This window comes from Panthera leo, chromosome C2 (assembly GCF_018350215.1).
Source record: "Panthera leo isolate Ple1 chromosome C2, P.leo_Ple1_pat1.1, whole genome shotgun sequence".
Lineage (NCBI taxonomy): Eukaryota > Metazoa > Chordata > Mammalia > Carnivora > Felidae > Panthera > Panthera leo.
The window spans coordinates 149,466,660-149,489,184 of NC_056687.1; the positions used below are offsets into that span (position 1 = coordinate 149,466,660).

The 22,525-nt window shown below is 45.5% G+C and overlaps 1 protein-coding gene and 1 long non-coding RNA gene across 10 annotated transcripts in view; one reads left to right on the forward strand and one right to left on the reverse strand.

The window, feature by feature from the left end:
* ULK4 (unc-51 like kinase 4) overlaps positions 1-22,525 on the forward strand; it is a 570,273-nt gene that overhangs the window by 527,866 nt on the left and 19,882 nt on the right. The gene's annotated exons all lie outside the window — the stretch shown is intronic.
* On the reverse strand, positions 1,774-11,217 carry LOC122229188. The gene is made up of 3 exons (XR_006206965.1): positions 10,396-11,217; positions 4,152-4,326; positions 1,774-2,009 (listed from the first exon to the last, which is right to left on the reverse strand). It is a non-coding gene; the product is annotated as an uncharacterized LOC122229188 (long non-coding RNA).

The following is a 22,525-nucleotide window of genomic DNA, read 5'->3' on the forward strand; positions in this document are numbered from 1 at the left end:
GAAGTGGAAACTCAAGTTTTGGGGTACCAAAATGAGCATGTTCTGAGGCAGCCACATCAGCAAACATAGCCCCAGGTTTTAATTTCTTCCGTGTGTTCTCCTGCTTGGGATTTTCCTGATTTCCTCGCAGGCTCGGCTATATATTTTAGGGAATGTGTGTTATTTTTTTATCAGCTTATGTAGGCTCTTATAGTGTGAGAATTTCTAGCCTATCCAGGCCTTAACCTTATATGGTTGGAAATGGAAGTGTCTCACAATGCATTGTTATCCATCAGAAACAATATTGATATATCTTCATTTAAAAGACAACAAAGCAGTCACCTTTAGAAAGCGTTTGAGTTTCCTTTCCCAGAGTGTAAATCTTCCCCCTCCAGGCCTGGCTGTCATTTTGACGGCCCAGTGTGTGCACCTCTCTCCATAAAATGGGAATGTTTTCTGCCTTACAGCTCTTGGCAGGAAACAAAGACTGTCTCTAATGATAATACTACGTACTAGCTATTCTGGGCTCCCTTGCAGCTGAGCCACAGGCAGGTGATTTCAGCTCTTCCTGTCAGACCCCTTCATTGCATATGTTGACCCAGGAGCTAGTGGTATAAGCAAAGGATGGTGAGTTTGTTCTCTGAAGAAGTGATGGGATCCCCCTTTGCCGATTGACTTCCTGGCACGTGGGAGCAGAAGCAGGGCTTCTGCCCGTCATGACTGCATTCTGATGGCCTTCCCAGTCAGAAGTGGCCCTGTGGCAAGCTGGAGTACCTTGTAGCAGAGGCAGTGATTGGTGTGGGCTTTGTCCCTGGAAGTTCAGCCTCAATTTTTTAGCTCCCCTCAAAGTTGTGAGCCCCCCGTATCTTTCTCTGCTTAGATGGTTCAGGGTTGATCTCTGCACCTTGCTATTAAAAAGCAAGAGCCCAAGTTCCATTTATCTGTGTTAAGTTTCTGATTCTACTGAGCCAGTAAGTCTGTTCTCTTGAAGAAGGCAGGTCCTGGCAGATGGCTTACCATTGTGTGCACGATGCTGAGTACCTTCCCTGCCCCCACTTTCCAGACCTTCAAATGTGTCCCTTCTTTTAGTATCCATATATAAGCGGGAACACTCATTTGGCCTGACTATGGGCTCTCCAGTCCTTTCCCAGGGGATCTTTGAATGCCTCTGACTGTGTGCTGGACCACGTGTCTCCCAGACTTCATCCTGGGCACGTCTGCAGGCGGCTGCCCTTCCCGGCACAGCTTACCTTAGAGCGCAGGCATATCCACAGGGGGTGCTAGCCCAGACTACCCTGAGTTATAGACTCAAGCAGGCCAGAAGAGAATGACAGTGCAGAAGACAGATTTACAATTTGAGAGAGACAGAACACTAGAGAGGGGGGAGCAGAGAGAGAACACACACAGAATCTGAAGCAGGCCCCAGGCTGAGCTGTCAGCATAGAGCCTGAAGCGGGGCTCCAACCCACGAACTGTGAGATCATGACCTGAGCTGAAGTCGGATGCTTTAACTGACTGAGCCACCCAGGCGCCCCTACAGCTGCGTTCTTAAAGATCACATTGCCTGGCCTAGAAAACCCCTTATCTCGGAGAACACTGCTAGACATGTATGCAGGCTCACTTACGTTTGTTGAATAATCAGAAGTCAGTTGTCTGTGTTTTACTGTGTGAAGAAGTAAATTCGGGAGAAGTCAATCATGCTGAGGCTCCACTAACCTCCTTGGCTTTGCAGAGACATTTGCATGTTATTCTGAATGTACTCTAATAGAAATGTGGTAGCACATTTTTGCAGTCACAAGATCTTAATTTTAATGAATACCATTTCTCTCGCTTTCTTTGGGAAGTGGAATTAACATTCCAGCCTGAACTACAAATGCTAAATTGTTAATAGCCTCCCTAGAGTTACTTCTTGCTATGACCCCTTCAGTGATGTCATCTTGATTTAGACAGAGTGAAATATCAGCGTAGGTTCCCGAGCTGGCAGCTCTGTAGATGCACCTCAAGAAGAGGAAATTCATTTCCTCCAAACCCTGGGAAGAAGACAGAGCCAAATAATTATTATCAGAGGCAGCGCTATAATTTTAAAAAATCATAATGGCTAAATAACAATTATAATATCTGTTCATTTGTATTTGAATGTTTGATGTTTTATGAATTTTGAATGTGATACTGATTTCATCCTGACAGAAACACATGATTCTGTCTAACGTTCTTTTGCTGCAGACTGTTGTAATATATTTAATTTTAAGAAAAACTTTGCCTATTCTTTAATATTGTGAAAATGTTCTTGTGTCCACATCCCACTAGTCAGGGAATAAATTATTTCAATTTTTAAATATTTAACCATACTTGTGTATCTAAATTTGACAGATATGGAGCCAAAGATAACTTCTCTGCTAACATAGATCACTTGGAAATGTTTGTAATTACCCATACTCCCCCCGACAGACATTCGCTGTGAATTTTTTATTTGGAATCAGAGCTTTTTATCATTTTCTCTCATTTTAAAACGATCTGTTCACTTTAAATAAGGACCGTTTTCCAACTTGGAATCTGAACTTTTTGGAGAGAGAATAATTGGGAGTAAATAAACCATGGCTGCAACTGGGCAATATTCTAAATATTTCAAGTACTTTGAAAATAGTTGAAAGAAATGGCTTCTAACAGCATGCTGAGTTTTCATAAGACTGCCTCTCTTGATCACAGACTTGAGTGTCCAAAGAATAATCTTTCACGGCTCTGTTCCCGTCAGCCTTCCGTCCTTTTGTGTTCTGCCTTCCGAAGGCCACCAGGCGTATAAGAGCCAAGATGGTGGCGTTAGGCTCCCCGTCATCCGCATCCTCTCTCCTTCTGGATCCCAGACATATGAGAAGCTCTATTTACTGACTTGCTTAAACAATTTCAGTAAGTCTTGATTCAAATACTGCTTTGTTCCCACTCAGCAATGAGTTGAAGACAACTCCATTTATCTCTGAGAGAAAAGTCAAGCACATCGAAAACTGGTAGCGGAACCTTTTAACTATGGATAAGTCTCCATTAGTCAGACATTCTTGACAGTGCTTAGATTTACAAAAGTACAAGTAAAACCTTGGTTTGTGAGCATAATTTGTTCCGGAAACATGCTTGTAAACCAAAGCACTTCTATTTCCAAGCAAATTTCAAGAACCATTGGCTCAGTTGTGATCACGTGACGTTCGGCATCACGTAATACTGGTATTGCAAGACATCGCTCGTTTTTCCAGTTAAATTTATTAGAAATGTGTGCTCGTCTTGCGGAACACTCGCAGAACACGTTACTCGCAGTCCAAGGTTTTACTGTAGTTTCCTGTGAGGAACGAAATGCCCACTTTCGTCACCCAAGTAGAGGTGACCAGGTAGAGGCAGAGAGAGAGAGCAAGACACAGAATCCGAAGCAGGCTCCAGGCTCTGAGCTGTCAGCACAGAGCCCGACTCAGGGGCTCGAAGTCTCGAACCGTGAGATCATGACCTGAGCTGAAGTCAGATGCTTAACTGACTGAGCCACCCAGGCTGTGAAATCTTTTAACAATGACATCTGTGACAATATGCATTCAATGCCAGCCAAATTCTTACTTTGTGTGTGTGTGTGTTTTCTCGTGTTTCTTCATTTGTATTAATAGATACTTAAAATAAAGATGCATTTACTCAAATGTATTCTGTTGCAACACTGTAAACATAGCCTGTTTCTGTAGAAAACAGTGACTGACCAACCATTCCCACCCAGTGCTTAAGCTGTTAACTAATGGAAAGTTAAGTAAATCAAGATTGGTTGAAATCTTTTCAGCTGGCTGTATACCATTAAATAAGTTAGCGCTCGCTCACTCGTTACATCCATTCCTGGTGTATAACTTAGAGCTAATTAGAAGTTATCTTGAGTCCTGGGAAGACTCAGTCCATTGTATTCAACATTGTTACATTGAAATGAACATTTCCCCTCATCTTAAAAGATTGAATAGCATTTCATTTAAACATGAAATAAAATGCCAGCTGGTTAAAAGAGAAAAAAAGTGGTTAATATAATATTCTTTGCCTCAGTGGCACCACCTCTACAGGGTATTGATTTCTTCCCATCTTACTCAGCCCTCAGTCTTGACTAATGAAGGCAGCAGGCAGTGTGGATGATCCCCAGGCAATAAATGATTCAGAAATCATACCTTTTCATTTTGGAGTGAAATACAGTAGCCTTCTCTGACCCTTTCTGGGTCTATTCCATCCATGCGGCTGCACAGTCTTGGTTAAGTCCCTGAGTTTGAGGAATTCTGTCACACCAGACACCCTTTCGTGACCCTCCTTCTCAATCTGGATTCAGGACTTCGGGTCCTGATTATTCTAGATCAGACATATATATATATAAATCAAGGTTTAAGTTTATTAGGTTCAGAAAGTGTTCAGTGTGTATTGTGGGATCTGAGCTCATGAACCTTCCTGGGGACTGATGTTTGTTTAAAGTATCCTGGTGCTTCGAAGCTTCCCTATGGTCTAACTGAGGCAGGAACGCCAGCCTGTGCAAAGCACTGGGTTGCAGCAATGTTAGTAACATTTTGTCTTATTTTTTATGACCTTTTCTGGAGTTTCGGATTTCATAATTGTACTCTTTCTTATCTCTGATCTCAAATTCTACAATGAAGAGGAGAAAAAAAAATCAACAAACACTTACCTACTGTGTATCAGACTTTGTCCCTAGATCTGGGGATAAGTCAGTGAGGTGAAACAGACATAAATCTCTGTCCTCATGGACTTTTCATTCTTGGGTGGAGGGCATAGACAGTTAATAAGGGAATGATCTAGTATGTCAGAAAGTAATAAGTGCCTGGGGTAAATTAACAAAGGAATAGGCAGACAAGGTATGAAGGATTCTGGCTGCAGTTGAGAGGTGACATTTGTGTAAAGACTTGAAGGAGGTGGGGAATGATCCCTGTAAGTGTTTAGGACAAGAACGTTCCAGGCAGAGGAAAGAGCAGGTGCAAAGGCCCTGCGGTAGGAATGTTCCTAACTTACTTTAAGAACAGCCAGGTGTAGCAGATTCAAGGAATAGTGACAGGGCCAGTATGGAGAGACTGGAGGGAGGGTGGAAACAGTGGAAGGTGAAGTCAGGTCCCTTACTGCAATACCAGGGACAAAGATAACTGTGACTTGGCCCAGGGTGGTCGCAGTGTAGGTGGTGAGAAGAGGTCACATTTTAGATCACTGTGGAGACAGACCTAACAGATATTCCTGACATATTGGATATGGGGCATGAGAGAGATAAGGGAACCAAGAATAACTAGGAAAAGTCGATTTTGAGGACAAGATTGGTGTTGAATTGTTCTGTTCAATTTAGGGTATGTTGATTTGAGATGCTTACTAGATATACAAGTAGATGTCCCACAGGCATAATCTGACTTTTCCTTCAAGTCTTGGGATTGACCTAGTCTTGGCTAGGCTTGCACAAGGGCTCAGAAGCTTCTGGAATTTCCTTGCTATTGCATGGATGTGATATGCTGAACATTAGGCCCAGTTGCTGGCATTAGCTATATAACTCTACACTTTCATTTGCTATGCAAAGCCTACCAGAATGCAAGAAAGTGAGCATAATGTTTCTAGATGGTAACCTTGAGTCAGTCTCGAACTTGTTTCCTAAGGAGAGAAAATTAACTGTTTTATAAACTTTAATGCTTTAACTGCTGTTAGCTACACATCACTTGTATCATTACCGGGAGGGTGTCACTGTGGGTTCTCCTGGCTGAACCTACGTGGTGCTTCTCACTACACCTGAGTGGTTTATGGAGGGGTACAGGAACCTCTCCAGGCCGACGTGGGGCTGTGTGCGTGCATCGTTAGGCCTTGATTAAGATAAAGCTTGTCCCAGGCATGCACGTATTATCTGGGAAGTCTTCTGCAACCAGAGAATAATCCAGAAATCAGTGAAAACTTACTGTGAAATCCTGTAGAGTTTATTTGTTGTCAATTTAGTATTAATCCCTCGATATGATTGTGTTAAATAATGCCTGTTATAGACACACATTTAGAGGTAAGTGACACATAGTCAAATGCGGTTATCTGTAGTAATCAAGTTTCCTCCTCTGAAAGCTCGTTTTCTTTAGAAAATCAGATAAATACCTACCAGTTTTCACAATTTAGAGCTGCTGTAAATGTTCCAGAAATAAATATCTGAGCAACATTTACCTCTTCCTTCGTTCTCTACATTTTCAAAATTTTATGCCAGCCTCATTCATCTAGTGGTATATCCATTAGATGGCTCCATGATTGCCCCAGGCTTTCATCCAAAGAAATGTGAGCACAACTCTCATTTTTCAATTTTTCATCCACTAAATTTGTGCCTCCCCAAAATAAATCCAGTGCTGGCAAGTGTGTGATGAAACCCATGTCCATCCCCTCTGGTGTCAGTGAACATTTAGCCCCTATCGAAAGTATCTGCTGTCGTGTTTCAAGAACCATAGTATTACAAATAACCTTGACTCAGTAATTTTGTGCCTAAGTTTATCGTAAAGAAATCATCAGAAACATGGGATATGTTGTATGTACAAAATTATTTATAGTTCAGAAATTGTAGTCAATCTAAAAATCCACCAACATGGGCACGATCAGGTAAATTATACTTTACTCCTTCGGTGGAATATTTTGTGGTCATTAGAAATTATTGTAATACAAATTAGCAATGTGGAAAAATATATGGGCTATTATGATTGGAAGTAAAGCAACACAAAAATAGTATGTTCACTAGGTTTCTAAATTACTGCTCTTGAGCCAAGGACCACAGAACATAATCTCCCCATCCAAATGTCTCAAAGACCTCTATTTATATCAATTAAATATTGCTACACTGACCACTCTGAAATTTACTGACTTAAGACAAGAGCCACTTTAATGGCTCATGATTCTGTTCAGCCACTGAAGCTGGGAGTTTCTGGCCATTCTTTTACTGGTCTTGACTGGGCTATCTCATGCATCCTTGGTCAGCTGCAGGTCAGGTAGGAGGCTATGCAAGTCTGCTGGGCCGTCTCAGGTGCCTGGGATCGTGGCTGGGCCATTTCTGCCCCATGTGGCCTCTCGTTCTCCAGCAGGCTAGCCCAGGCTGGTTCTCAAGGGAGAACCCAGCTAGCCCAGGCTGGGTCCAAGAGGGAGAATGGAAGTGTGCAGAGCCCCGTGAATCCTAGGCTTGGGACTGGTACATCACTTCCATCGCATCCTGTTGGCCACCCCAAGTCCCAAGACCAGCCCAGATTTAAAAGTGGGAAAAGAGTCCACTTCCTGATAGGAGGAACTGCAAGGTCACATGGTCAAAGGTGCGAATACTAAGCAGAGAATAACTGCAGCCATTTTTGCAAACGTTCTACCCTCCCAACTCACTGAATTGTTCTCACCGAATCGTTGAGGTTCCTTAGCGATGTTCTAAAGAGTTCAGGTATTCCTGAATACCTAGACCTGCTATTTTACCCCAGGCTGAGATCCATCCCGAATGCCCCAGTGGGTACCACCTGGGATTGGTCAGGTGCCCATTCTGGCTGCTCGGTCCCACACCATGCCGATTCTTAAGTATTTTGACGGTCTCTTCTGTTTGACCTTCCCTGATTGGAGGCCCCCCAACCTGCACAAATGTTTACCACCTTTTCAGGGTTATCACCCTTCTGATACACAGTTTAGAGGAGGTGAACTTAACTCTTAAAGGATTCAATCTTCAAAAACAGAAGACGTAATTATGGTAGTTGGGACCCTTACTTATTTTTAGATCAGAATCTTGTTTTTTGATTTAAAGGAAAAAACCTGAGAACAGGAAGGTCTAAATACCTTTAAACAGTACCAATTCTGGTTAATTTGTTTCTTTTAAAAACAGAAAAAAAACATGAGTGCACAGGGATGTTTAATGGCATAGTGTGGAAATGACAACTCACTTTGGGGACTGGCCAGTGTGGGATTGAATAGTGAGCCATAAACTCTTAGAAAAGGCCCATACTTTTGTCCATAGGGTCTCAATATTATCTCTCCTTACCGACAGAAAACCTGCAATAATGTATCCATCAGGAACCCCAAAAGGCAATTTTTCAAAGTTTTCTGGTAGCTTTCTGGCTTGAGTTTATGCCTTAGCCTTGTAAGCCAAATATTATTTTCCCTCCCTTGCATCTGAAACTGAATGTCAGTTGCTAAACGTGGTCTATGGTATTATTTGGGTGCCTGAGTCTCCCATTCATTAGCAGAATCAAATGATAGATGTAGCATCGCCAGGAGGTACACAATTTTTCACCTACTGTCAACTCATAAGGCCAAGTGCTGCCTAGTCAGTTGTCGACTGCGAACGTGTCGATTTGTGTTAGGCCTGTGACCTATAGGGGCGAAAAGTGTGGGCGTAACGTCGCCAGGCAGGAGGACATCATTCATTTCCTCTGTCACCTGGGATACTGAGCCGACGGGTACGCGCTTCTGCAGTGTGATATTGTACTAGCCCATCCAAGGGCTCTTGACGATCTCATCGTCCTTAGCCTCTTACGGCGAGAGAGGCTGGAGCTCAGCAAGGCAGTTTGCTTTGGCAAGTGTCACTGTGGCCCATTGGAGAGAACAGAAATCAATCTGTCAATAGTGTGAATTTTTCTTTGGCTTCAGTTGATTTCAGTGGCTCTCCGCCTGTGGAACTTGAAGAGTGCTCACCCCTCGCCCCCGGGGATTCTGACTTACTGGGTCTAGAGGGGCCTGGAAATCTCTGTGTTCCAAAGCTCTGGGGCTGAGACCCCTCGGATTGGGTCTGTGTTCCGAAGAAGAAAGGTCTGCCAGTCCTTTAAACGGCGTTCAATGTCCACATCCTTGTGGCTCCTACTTCACCACTGTGGTATGCTGAAAACCTTCCTGTGGCCCTTCGTACGGTGTGGCATCAGTCTCGGAATCAAAAGGCTGAGGCTCTCCTTCTGTTCTGTTTTCAGTGTTTGTAGCAGGAAGGCTCCCCCTCTCCCCCATCCCCCGCCCCTCACACCAGGCAGATGCCAGGCATCGGTGATTGAAGAGAGGCAGGAGTTAGGGTTCCAGAAGGAATTCAGGATCACAGAGCTTCTATGCAGGAAAATTAAACAGCAAATAAGTGCTGACCGTAAGCACAGCAGGCACTCATAGAGGCCATGGGAGGGAGAGAAATTTCAGGAGACTTTTGGTCCCTAAAGGATGGATGGGGGGACGCCTGGGTGGCTCAGTCAGTTAAGCGTCCGACTTCAGCTCAGGTCATGATTTCCCAGTTCATGGGTTCGAGTCCCATGTCAGGCTCTGTGCTGACAGCTCAGGGCCCGGATCTTGCTTTGGGTTCTGTGACGCCCTCTCTCTCTGTCCCTCCCCCCCTCACACACTCTCTCTCTCAAAATAAACATTAAAAAACTTTTTTAAAGGATGGATGGGCTCTGAGGGGGCACATTCCTGGCCCAGGAGTGGCCCATCACAGCACCTGGGGCTCTGTTTGCAGAGGTCTGAAATGTCCTAGGTGGCCTGGCCCCTCCTCCTCCCCCACCAACTTCCCGCCACAGAGACGGAGCCCCTCACTCAGGCCCCTTGGTGTGTGGTCCTCGGGCTTGGGGTTCCCTCTGCTCACCGTCCTCTGCTCTTCCTCAGGCTCCTCTTTCTAGTTTAGGCCTCAGCACAAACGTCACCCCTCACCAAAGACCTCTGACGTCTCAGTGATAATTCTTTCTCTATCAGCGGCTCTGAGACATGGCAGCCTCCCGACACGGTCCCCAGCTGGTGGACAGTTTCCCAGGCCTGCACCACAGACAGGACGGGCCTGCCTGACCCCCGGCCTCAGCCGGGAAGCTCGGCTCTGGTGTGGCAAGTGTGGGGCCTGTGGCCTCCAGCATGCACCGGGCTGGCGCCGCAGCCTGTCCCCCTGAGGGCCACCCTGGTCAAGATCCCCAGAGGCTTTGGCTTCCTGCCCCGCTTCCCACTGCTCTCTAGGGATCCCTTCCCTTTCTCTCAGACTGAGTTATGTGTTTCCTTGTCATTTGGGTTGTGTGCTGCCCAGCATTTCCATGTGTTTGGATGAAGGGGCGGGGGAGGGGGACTTGTCACATCACTGTCACTATTCATATTGTCCTGAAGTCACATTATCATTACAAAACAAATCTGATCACTTCCATTCCTATAAAAACTCTCATGATTTTTTCTACTGACAGCATAAAGTACGAGCTCCTTAGCATGACCCACAAATCCCATCACAGCTGGCCCCATACGCTCTCCCACCGCATCTCCGCGCCCTCCAGTGACACCGACGCCGCTCCCGTCCCTGGGTCCTGGACCCACCGCGTCCTTCATGCCTTGGTTCCCACCAAGCCCTCTCTACAGGGAGTCATTCTGCCTTCAGTCCGCTTTGTAAACTGCATCTAATCCTTTGAGGTGCGGGTAGAATATCACCTCCACCGAGAAGCCTACCTCACACCTGCCGTGTGCAAATCCCCAGGCTGCTGTCTTCAGGGCCTCCGGTGAATATTGACCTCTCTTTGCCTGCCTGCCCTAGTTCACGTGACTGATCTCACCAGCAGAATCTCAGGTGGCACCCGCTGGCAAAGGAGTCTGGGAATTGTCGTTTCCAGGGTTCCTTCCTACAGGCAGGAGCTTAGAAGGGTAGCAATGGTCCTTAGTATCGAGAGACGATAATCAGCATACGTGTGCCACAGCCCTTGTCCGTGGGGGACTCATGGCCTGGAGAGTGCGAATAATTCCGGGAAGCACCTGGAATATGCTTTGTCATGCTGCCCCCAGGGATCTGGCACCTCAGGAATAAAACTCAGTCCAGTTACTTGGGTCTCCCTCCACTCCTTCCCAGTGCAAACCCGCTGATCACTAATACCACCGCAGAGCTAGAGAGGGCTCACTGAGGAGTGGAAGCCCGCTGAAGATGACAGAAGCCCGGAAGGGAAGCAGTAAGAGTAAGAGAAAAGCCTCCGAAGCCAGACGGGGAGGGTTTAGATCCTAGCTCTTCCGCTCTCCAGCTGGGTGAAAGGCACTTAACCTCTGTCTCAGTTTCCCCATCTGTTAAATGGAGGTAGTAACAGCACCTTCCTCGTCCAGTCTTTGTATGATTAAATGAGCGAATCCCTGCAGAGTGATGGCACATAGTAAATCTTCAGTGAACTTAGCTGTCGTCATCATCGCTATCTCTGTGATGTCATAGGGCGGGGACCTTACCAGATCTTAGACCAAAATAAGGTTGCTCTAATGGAGATGATGAGGGGCAGCTCTGGTGAGACCAACTCACTCTCCCCTTCCTGGGGCTTCTCTCTAGCCCTGCGCTCTTGTTTCTTCTGTACAACGAGGAGAGGTGGGGTGAATATGCCCCAGGATTCCTCCTGCTCTGATGACCTTGGACTCCGCAGCCTTCATCAGCCTGAGGTTCTGCGGGATGTCAGAGGGTACCGCTCACGATTTCGTCCTGTGAAAGTTCCCCTCAGCCTTGGCCTTTTGTCAACATAAAATGTGTGGGTTCAGGCACCAAAATCATATTAAGCTCACTTTGTATTTTGTGGGTGTTTTCAGTAACGCTGAATCTCTGAGGGAGTTTTGTGAGAGTATTTATGATTGTTTTTAGTGGGCGTTGGGGGCCAGGTGACTGTAAAATCTAATCAAAAATTCAGAGGCTAGAGTCACCCTTGGGGCTATTTCAGCATTTATTTCAGTCATTTTCGCGCACTGGGCCTTCTCCCTCTAATACCTGAAACTATAAACTCAGTAAGTAGTAGCCATGATTTTGAAATGGTCGCTGCCCTCAGATGATGGCACGATATTCCAGAATTAGAAACATTTTAAGGCCGTGGTATATAATTGCCACAACAACAGCAATACTAAGACAACTTAAGAAGGTTAACTAAAAAAAAAAGTAATGTATGGGACATACAGCTATAATAGAAAAAGCTGGAAAGCCTCAGGAGTTGCCCACCTGCTTCAGATGTTCCCCCAGCAGCACTCTCAGACACGGAGCCCCCTCCACACCCAGTGTGCTTGGTGCTATGGACCCTGACGGTCAGATGGGAGTGCCTGCCTTGCTGTGAATGGAAACCGGAGGGACCCGAAGGTTCTCCATCTTTGACCATCACCTTTCAAGACTAGGCTGGAAACTGGCCATTCAGATTACTTCCAGAAGGGTTTCTTGTCTGAGTAAACAGCCAGCGGGCATGTCCATGAGTGGGTTTGGCAGCTCTTTGGCTGCTTATACTTTGGGGGCATAATAAGGTCCCTTGAAGCATTGGTAGGAGCATGGGGTAGTTACTCTCTTATGTCACCAGTAAATTACAAAAACTCTGAGTCCGACTGGTTTAAGCAGAGAGTAAGCATGTTACACCTTCTAGAAGGGAGTCAGAGATACAGGAGGGCCCAAGGCTCTCCCTGCCCCTCACTCTCGAATTGCCCTCCTTGTCACATGAGCTGCTTGGTTGGACTGTAGCAGGCCACTGGTGGCAGTTCGAGATATCACACCAAGACAGGCCCTCCAGAGCTTCTCTGGGCTCTGCCGAGGTCTTGGAGAAGGGACCTTCCAAAGAAGCTCCCCACAGACTTTCTCTAAAGTCTCCTTGACCAGCTTAGGGTCAGTGCCTCGGCTGGGATGAGCTCAGGCTGGTTGGACACAACCTCTGGGGCTCGGGTGGGTCCAGCTTCCCTAGGCAAGCCATGCGGAGAAGTGCATACCTGGGATTCAGTTACGAAGCAAAAAGTGGGAGATGGAAGGTTTATGGCCACGGAGATTTCATGTTCTGTTTGTGAAATTATTGAAGTTTGGTTTTCCCGCAAAACTTACATACAAACGATAGATAGAAGCAAACTGAATCTTGGGATAATTCTCCTCATCAAAGAAATCACTGTTTCCCTTTGGGTCTGCTCACACACACCTTAGACTTAAGAGATCTGGAAGCAACTGTGAAGACATTTAACCCAGTCACCTTGTATTTACACACAGCCTCATGGGATCAGTTCCAAAAGAAGTTTCAACTCTGGTTTAAGAAAACCAGCTATGTAGACCCTGTCTTCAAATGTGCATCCCTGGCCAATAATAAGATTCACCAGGCTACACCTTATGAACAGACGTAACTTCAGACTCAGTGCAGTACTTTCCAGAATGACTCTAGTTCCTGTATTTGGACTCTGGCGAATGTTGTCATCCTAGGCGGGTTTGAGGCTCTTCCCTCAATTTTGTCCAGAGAAGAGTGATGCTTCCACAGGCCCGAATCTCTAGTTAGACAGCATTTGAAGAGTGCTCAAACCCCCCGGAGAGTTTCCGTGTCTCAGGGGTGAAAGGAGAAGCTAAAATGTGCCCTCCGTCCGTCCCAGCTCTGTGTCCTGTCCTCTGCAGAGCGAAATTACACAACCAGATTTCACCCCACAGGGCCCCCGTTTGATCTGACTTTGCTTTTGAAATTTGGACCAAGAAAAATCAATCTAAAGATAAGCATCCTATTCCACTCACAGCCGAAACGCCTATCCCAAGGGCAGAAAGAGGAAGCTGCCTTGTTTTTCTCCTCACATCGTTTCAGTTCTTGAGCCAGCAGGAAACCGTATCCCACTCTCTGCTGCTCGGTCCTCTTGTCCTTCCTTCCACTGAGTTAAACGGGAGCAACTTTCTCTCCTCCTGCTTGTTAGAAGAAACACATCCGTCCCTGGCCCTTTGCTCAGCCTTCCTCGACCTCCAGCCTCCTTTGCTCGGCGGCCTGCCTCACCTTGGCTCTTGTGCACCCTCTGCATGGCCCCAAGATTCAGTCCCCACCCTGACCTTGCCATTGATCATGGAGACTTTGACCGGGTCTGCCTTGAGCTCTTAGAATTGCACCAGGCCCTCTGATGTGCCCGGGGCGCCAGCAGGGAGCTCTCATGCCTCCTGCATGGACTCTCTCCAGTGGTTTGCACAAAGAGCAGTTATAAGACAGATCTGCAGTGTCCTACCATGGAGAAAGACACAGACTGGGCCTCGGGGCCCTGGAGAAGCCCAGCTGGGGAGATGATGGGTGTCCCTGGGGAGCAAGGAGGTCTCTGCCTCCGGGATAACTGTCACTCCCAGGGGGAAGGTTTTGTACAGAGACTGAAGGCAAGAGGCAGGGAGGGATGGAGCGGAGAGAGAAGGCCCTGGGTGTGAGAAGGCCCGAGCATGGAAGAGAAAGGAGGCGTTCTGCAGTTTTGGCGGGAAGCCTGGCCCAAATCTGTACTCCTGTGCCACTCCTGAGCATATACGTGGAACCGTCTTTCTTTGCCCAGCCCTAGCTCCCTTCCCTCCTAGGCAGGGCTATGGCCACAGCCTGAGGTATTGCCTGGGCCCTGGAGAAGATTCTCTCCTTCCCTCTCCCATGTGCCCTGCCTCCTCCTCCTGAAGGTCTGGACAGGCCTCGGGATTGCACCCAGGTGGACCCTCTAACACTTGTCACAGCCTCAGCCTTCCAGCTGCCCTTACTCCCTTGTCTGCTTTCCCACACGGCTTCTGGCAGCTTCATAGCCTCTGAGCTTTGGGTTGGGCAGATCCAAAAATGCAGCCTTGGGTGACCACCAGAATAACTACGTGCCAAATCCAGGCTCTGGAACTTGACTCTGTGGCTCAAGAAAGGAGCCTGGGTCTCACTCCCCATGCCCCCCCCCCACCAACCCCCGGAAAAACAGAGATAAAAATAATGCCCACCTCAGAGGCTTATTACAAGGATTCAAGAGCATGATATATGAAAGACCTTCACAGACCATCATTCACCAATCTATTGTCTTTAAAAAATTTTTTTTAATGTATATACATTTTTGAGAGAGAGAGAGAGAGGCAGAGAGAAAGGGAGATACAGAAACCAAAGCAGACTCCAGGCTCTGAGCTGTCGGCACAGAGCCCGATGTGGGTCCCCAACTCAAGAAACGTGAGATCATGACCTGAGCCGAAGTCGGACACTTAACCGACAGAGCCACGCAGGCGCCCCCAATCTATTGTCTTTTTAATGGAAATTAGTATATTATCAATCTCTGAAGATACGGAGCCTCTCGTTCAGCATGCCACAGCAGCACACGCACCAGAACGAGGTTCCAGAAAGGACCTTCTTTCCCTCGATATTGACAAAATGAGTGCAGCTCTAAAGCAATGGCCCGTTCAAATTTCAGTCAATAAAGGAATATAGAGGGAAAAAGCTCTCCCCCAACCCCTTTCTCTAGCCACCAGATTCTCTTCTCAGGAGGCGTCCAGCTCTATCATTTTCTGTGTATCCGTCCACGGGTGCCTTGTGCATATACAAGAAAGGGTTCGACGGCCACTCTCCCTCTCCCCCTTTACACAAATGGCAGCTTCCTTCCTTCCTTCCTTCCTTCCTTCCTTCCTTCCTTCCTGTTTTATTTCTTTTGAGAGAGGGAGAGCACAAGCAGGGGAAGGGCAGAGAAAGAGGGAGAATCCCAAGCAGGCTCAGCACTGTCGGTGCCGACCCCGAGGTGGGGCTCGAACTCACAAACCATGAGATTGTGACCTGAGCCGAAATGAAGAGTCGGGTGCTTAACCCGCTGAGCCACCCAGGCGCCCTACTACAGACTGCAGCTTTCACACTCCCTCCTTGGTGGTTTCGTCTTTGCCAATCAGGAGGTGGAAATGATATTTTGCTGTGTCTGTCATTTGTGTTTTACTTACTGTAAGTGGGATTAAGTGCAATTTCCTGGCCACAAACCACGTGAGTTTCTTTTCTTGTGAGCTCGATTTTCCTGCTTTGCCCTTTAGGGTTTTTTGTTGTTGTTGTTCAGTTGATCTTATACTTACTGGTTTGTAGCTCTTTACTAGGGAAGCGAGCCCTCTGTGATCCTTGTTACAGCTCTTTTCCCAGCATATGGTTTACCTCTTGATTCCACTTGAATTGGTTTCCATGCAGACTGTGATCTTCTGCAGTCACACTTCTGTCATATACCATGGAAAGAATGAATGAAGATCAGGAGGGCTGATCAGCTCTGAGGGCTGCCTCTCAGTGAGTCTGTCTTGAGCCTTTATTCTTTTTCTGTCACCTGTTGTTATCCTCTGACCTCCCATCTCAGCCGAGGGTCCAAGGGCTGGGGCTTTGACTGGGGTGGTCCAAAGAAGCAAGGGACAGTCCAAAACGTTGAGTCTTGGGGCAAATCAAGGACACAGATTAGATCTCAAATGAAGGGCCTGCCCTGGAGAGCAGCCTGGAGGGTCTGGGTGACCAGAACAGGAATCCTCAGAGCTCTGGGAAAGGAGTCTTTTGTTAAGTTGCAGTTGGGTTAAGGATGCCAAGCCTGTTCTACACATCTTGTCGTCTGGCAACTACAGGGAAATGAGAGAATTAGCCTAGTCAATGAATTGAACCCACACATTTTGAGGTCAGCCACTAGACAGGTGTCTGTCATTCATGGACACACCTCCTCCAGCTCATTTTCTCCCCTAGGACAATAAGCCAGGCCCTTGTAGATCAATAGTAGTCCCATCCGGTACATATTGTGTCATTGTGGAATCCTAGAACTAGGCTGGGAAAGGAACTGGTTCTCAGTCCCTTCTGCATTGACGTCCCCTCCGTAAAACACTATGGCAAAACCCATGTGCGGTGAGGACAGTTCACGGCCACCTGCTCTGCGTGGGAGGCCGGTGGCAGCAGCAGCTGGGTCAGTCTTGATCAGAGAGCCTCATTTCCTGGATACGTGCCATCACCCTAGCCCCTGGCCCCTGGCCCCTGGCCCCTGTGGATGGTTGGAAAGGTTCTGGGCAAGTTCACCAGCAGCTGGGTTGTTCCCTCATGAGTATTCAGACATCCCGTGGATGCACCAGCTTGTCTGGACTGGTAGCTGAGAGGTTTGCTCTGAATGCCGTTACTGATTTTTCCCCACCCTTTATCATCTCTCCACCCTTTGGCCATTCTCTGGAAGTTGGATTCTAATCTTTCTTTGAAAAGAATATTTCTCAAAAGAAATGTTTTCTCCCTCTGCTAGACACTCCTGGAGCAAGGGGATGAACAAGAGGCTTTGATCTTGAAGGCATTCTTTTTAAGTTTGATCTTTTGATCTAATGTTTTGTTTCTGTGCACTTAATGGTTTGCTTCAAAATCACCTAAATATCAGGTCAAATAAGACAAATACTTTCAAAAGCAAAACCCATACCGATGCTTTATTGTAACCCCTAACAAAGTGCTGTTAAATTGTCCTTTGCAACCAGCACGTTGATTCTAACTGGGCAGGGAGTGAAGAGGAGGACTTCCCAGGTCTCCTCTGTGACAGGGAATCACCAGCCTCATGATCTTCAAAGCCCAAATAGCAAATACGTATCAGTAGCTCTGCTCTGTCTCATCACTGGCCTACTATTCTTTATAGGAAGTAATAGATGAGTTGGATCTTCGGGGACGTTCACTAAGACCACAGGCCTTACGGTGATTGATTGTCTGTGTCTTTTTCACGAGGGCTGTGGGACAACCCGGCTCACTCTGCTTTGGCCCCGTTGGACTATGGACCGCTTAGCCTGTGGGTGGTACAGGGCACAGGCATCTCTGGTGTTCTCATACACCTATCAGTGCATCGGGCACCGCATCCGGGTTGCCAGAGTTGGGTAGCTATGATGGTGGCATCGTTTCCCCTCACCCTTTGCCTTCCCTGCCACCACGTAGATAGAAATCCTAGGCACATGAGGCTGTGAGATACACGATGCAGAGAAACGCCAGCGGACTGGAGCACAGCGCCTTAGGACGCAATGGATGGCCCTGCCTGTTGAGGTTTCGGGAACCTACCATGAATCAAGCCTGGCAGAATTTGTCTTCTGGCTCAATACAGTTATAGGCATGTTTCTTTGCCAAGGCCTATAACGAATTGGGCTATATCGGTGCCCAGATATTCTTACAAATAAGAACTTGAGGTTCTGTGGTTGCCACCCATCTTTAAATCCATGAGTCAGTACCTAGGCCTTTTATTCTTCTTAATACAATTAATCTCTGCTTTCTAAGGAAAAATACCACCACTGTGACTAAATATCAGTGTATCGTTGGCTATCTGTGTAGCTGTACAATCTTAAAGTATACTGCAGACTCATGCGTGTGCACAAAAAGGGAAAAGCTAGAAACATCCCAGGTACCCAAGAATAGAGAAAAGGTTGGATAAACTTTGAACATGAAAGCATTACACTTAATACATGAGAACTTCACTTCAGGGCAAAATGGAGTAAGAGGGCACAGATTTACCCTCCAACCTGAAACAAAAATAACAACCAAACAAGAAAATATTAAAATAATTTTATAAATATATATTATTTACTTATAAAACAAAGGTTTTTAAGACACTGGCCATCAAGCAGTGAAAAATAGTGGTCCCTGAGAGATAGTTCACAGGGAGATGAATCTCGTGGTTGCCCCAGCTTGAGAGTTTGGAGGCTACGGCCTATGGGAGGGGCAGTGAGTCCAGAGAGACCAAGGCAGCTGGAGTTCTCAGGACACAGCCTCAGAGAGGAGAGGTCAGGTGTGCATGCAGAGGAACCTCAGACACCCACAGCTGGTTCCCCTTGAATACTCCACAGAGTACTGATCAATACCTGTGAGGCCAGGGAAAGATCTATCCAAAGGGATTAAAGGGAACAGAGCCTGGTGCTCATAAAGAGCCAGGAATAGTGTTCCCACCAGCCTAACTGGAAAATTTCATAATTCACGAGGCATAGGGTAGAATACACAGAAAGGTCTTGCTTGCCTCAGTAGCAGGGGACAGTTAGCCCCAAATTGAGCAGGGCTCCAGACCCTCCTAACACATCAAAAAGGAAAGACCCAAAATCATAAAAATGTTTCTGGTAATTCAACTGCATCCCGAAACAAAAACCAAGAATGTTTATGAGGATACAAAAATATCAAGCATCAGGGCAAATTGCATCATATCTGGCGTCAAAGATTACAAGGTATACAAAGAAGCAGAAAAACACAATCCATCAAAACAAATCCGGAACTGACACAGATGTTAGAATTAGCAGATAAGGACGTTAAAAGTTATCATAACCATATTCCATACACTTAAAACCTTTAGCAGAGACATGAATATATATCTTTTAAGAAGACCTAAATAGAGCTCTTAGAGATGAAATACACATGGAAAGAAATCTACAGTGGATCAGACCTTGCAGAAGAAAAACGAAGCTTGAATACATAATTATGGGCACTATCCAAAATGGGACACAGAATAATAAAAAGATAAAGAGCATCAAGGAACTTTTGGATAACTTCAAGTAGCTTAACATATATGTCATTAGAGATCCTGGAAGAGAGGAGGCCAGCAAACATATTTGAAGAAACAGTAGTTGGAATTTTTCTAAATTTGGTGAAAGTTATAAACCCACAGATCCAATATGTTCCGTGAACCCCAAACACAAGAAACGTGAAAACGAAAGGCACATTACAGTCAAATTGCTCAAAACCAGTGATAAAGAGAAAAGTCCTCAGGTAGCCAGGGGAAAAAGAAACATTACATACGGAGAAACAAAAATGAAGATGACAGCCCATTTCTCTTTAGAAACGATGCAAGAGAGGAGACAGTGAAACGACACCTTTGAAGTAGTGAATGGAGACATTGTCAGCTTCAAATTCTATATCCAGCAAAAGTATCTTTCAAAACTGAAGACAAAAAAAAAAAAAAATGTTCTTATATGTGGAAGTGGAAAGAATTCATTAACAGCAGACCCACACTACAAGAAGCCCTTCAGTTGGAAGGAAGAGGACACCAGATTGAAAGCTGTATCAACACAAAGAAATGAAGGTCATCAGAAGTGGCAATGACATTCCCATCAGCAGCGTATGAAAGTTCACGATAGTTCCATTTGTAATACCCCAAAGCTGGAGACAGCCCAAATGCCAATCATTAAGTGATCAGATTAACAAACTGGTATGTCCATCTGTACAATGGAGTACTTCTCAGCTATAACAAGGAATGAATTCTTGATACATTCTACAGCATGGATGAGTCTCAACATAATTGTATCGAGTGAAAGTAGCTAGCCAGAGACTATATACTGTCTGATTCCACCTACATAAAATTTTATGAAATGCAAAATAGTGACAGAAGGCAGATCAATGGTTGCCTGGAAATGGAGGTGGGAGCAGAGAGAAGAAGGGAGAGATTACAAATAGGTGTCAGGAGACTTTGGGGATGGTGAATATGTTCACCATCTGGATTATAGTGTTGGTTTCATGGATGTGTACAATTGTACGCATACGTACCATTTAGTACCATTTAGCATACGTACCATTTAACTTCTGTTTGTGTCCTTTATCACGTCAATGAAACCTTGATAAAACTGTTAAAAATTAATACATGAAGACATAATGAAAGTGAGAAGGAAATAGAAAAAGGACATAGAAAAACGTAAAAGACCTAATTTTAGAAGCCCTGTATCAACTAGCTAAAAACTACGTGACACAGATGGTTAAAAAGAAATAATTTAGGAAGATGTCATGTTTAGAAAAAGAAGAGTTACTGTAGTAATCTTTGCCACTTGTCCTAATACAAAAAAGTGAATAGAAGACAAAAATGCACTTTTTCTCAGGTTTTGTCATTTTATGGATTTGAATTTCATTGTCTCTATTTGAGCTTTTTAATAGCTTCCTTAGGAATGTACCCTTTCTGTGCCCCGGTCTCTTCATATGTGAAATGGGAACATTAACAACGTTTAACTCTTAGGAGCTCAGATGAGCTAATTCCTCTCTAAGTGCTTCAAACAGTACCTGGCACACGGCATTCGGTACATGTTAGCAGGACCAGCTGCTAATATAAGGCTGCCTCACAACTACCTTGGATCCAAGAATGAAAGGCAGAGGTTGAACTTTGGAGTCGTATTGAGTCCGCCCCAACTCCATACACTCGGAGAAAAAACAACAAAAGCTAAAAACAAAACAAACAGAAAAAACCAGATCTAGAGGAAGGGAAAGGGACTTAAGATCTTTGTTTGCGCTTCCTAACTCTGAGACGGAGACCCTACAGCAGTGCAGAGCAAATCTTTGAGTCTTCCTGGGCAGACGGATATGCACATGGAACCTGTTACAAGGTCATGGCCCCCCAGCTGGGTGGAGTGAGTACTTTCCCTGGATGTCTAGGCCTGGCCCTCAGACCCTTTCTTGGTTAGGCATCTGTATCCTCCCCTGTCTGACTGTGTTCATCCATACCTCTTATCTCTGAACTCCGGGCCCCCTATTCGAGCAGGTAGTTTTTATTGTATATTACGGATCATTTTTTTCTCTGAGTGATGATCCTCTTGTTCTCCACCTTGGACTAACAGCCTTGTCTGCCATTGTCCTGGGATGTTTACGTGATGTGTGTATGTGTGTTTGTTCTAATATATACATTCTATCTTAAACAGAAAACAGTCTGTAATTTTCACACATAACAGTTCATAGTAATAAATAGTATTTTCATTGTACCTTCAAACTAAAGGTTGAGTCATCAAAAAGTATGGAGGGTGGAAAAAAAAGTGAGCTGCCAGAGTCAAGGACTTTTCCCCAGTACCCTTGCAACTGCGGTTATGTTCAAATACTTTATTGTACACTTCTCTTTTATTAAGTAATTTAATTTTATAGGAACCTGTAAAATGAAATGTATTATCATTTGAGTAACTTTAAGAGACATGGAGATTATACTATTTAAAGGAACCCCATGAAGGTCCATTAAGTAGATAATCTGCATAAGAATTTGTTTTTCATAAAGTTGCGTTTCATTAAAATAGTGCCAGAATTCCTATGATCTCAACTCAACGTTTCATTATCATGAACCAAGGCATCGCATCAAGGTAGCAACTGAATCATGGTGCCTTTTTGTCATGGGGTGAAATGGATTGAAGCCTCCTAATGTCTGTAATTAAGGGAGCTTTCAGATCACGTTACATTCTCCAGAAGCCACCTCATCCATATGCTGAAAAGACTGCATTTGACCATCAATTCCTAGAACTCATTTATCTATCCTAGGCCCGATGTCTGTTTCTAGGATTTTGTATAAAAGGACATGTTGGGTAATAGGTAATATTGCAGGCTGTGGCCTTCATTCTTTTCATGGATTTGCATTGAAATTATTAGTGAAGCTAATGGAGGGGGATGAAATTACCCATTTCCAAGGAATATCTTGGAATGATGAAGGAGTAATTATATTCTAAATACAAAATAAGGATGTCGTGCTCATCCCACTTTCATTTTTTCCAGAGTGCTGATCTGTTCTAAAATTCATACAGAACTAATTTCAGAGGAGTGAATAAAGCTTGCTTGAAATGTTCACTCAAGTGGGTCCTATGGGGAAAAAAGAACCAGCTGACAATTGAATGCCAGTTTGGTCTGGATATGCAAAGCCTTTACTTTCTGGGGCCTCCTGTGGGACGGCAGAATGTGGGAGCCTGCAAGGCTGCTCCAGGACACCTCAGCCTGGGGAAGCTCAGAAGGCCCCTAGATGGGTGGGATACATCCCATGATGGTCACAGACCCACATACCACACAAGGAAGGGTATTGCGTATCGAACAAAAGCTAGTCCAAGGCAGCCTCCCATAGGAGAAAACAAAACAGGGCAGGGGAGCTAGCCTTCTAGACTTCCTCACACGTCCTAGTATTGCACGAGAAGGTGACC